This window comes from Dendrobium catenatum, unplaced genomic scaffold (genome assembly GCF_001605985.2).
Source record: "Dendrobium catenatum unplaced genomic scaffold, ASM160598v2 fragScaff_scaffold_989, whole genome shotgun sequence".
Taxonomy (NCBI): Eukaryota; Viridiplantae; Streptophyta; class Magnoliopsida; order Asparagales; family Orchidaceae; genus Dendrobium; species Dendrobium catenatum.
Genome location: NW_021319451.1, coordinates 815702 through 815935, shown reverse-complemented (window position 1 = coordinate 815935; position 234 = coordinate 815702).

Genomic DNA, 234 nt, shown 5'->3' with positions numbered 1-234 from the left:
CAGAAAGAGATAGCTTAGTTGGCGACAAATACAATGACTTATCAAGCAAATCACAAAGCTCACCAAAGCATAAGCAAAAGTGGAAAAATGGTAAAAATGATAAGGATGTTCATATTCCTTCTGACGTTATTTGCTTTCGATGTAGGAAGCCTGGACATTTGAAAAATCAGTGCCATAATTTAAAAATTCTTCCTACGAAAGAAAAGGGCAAGGCGAAGCAAAATTTAAACTGGG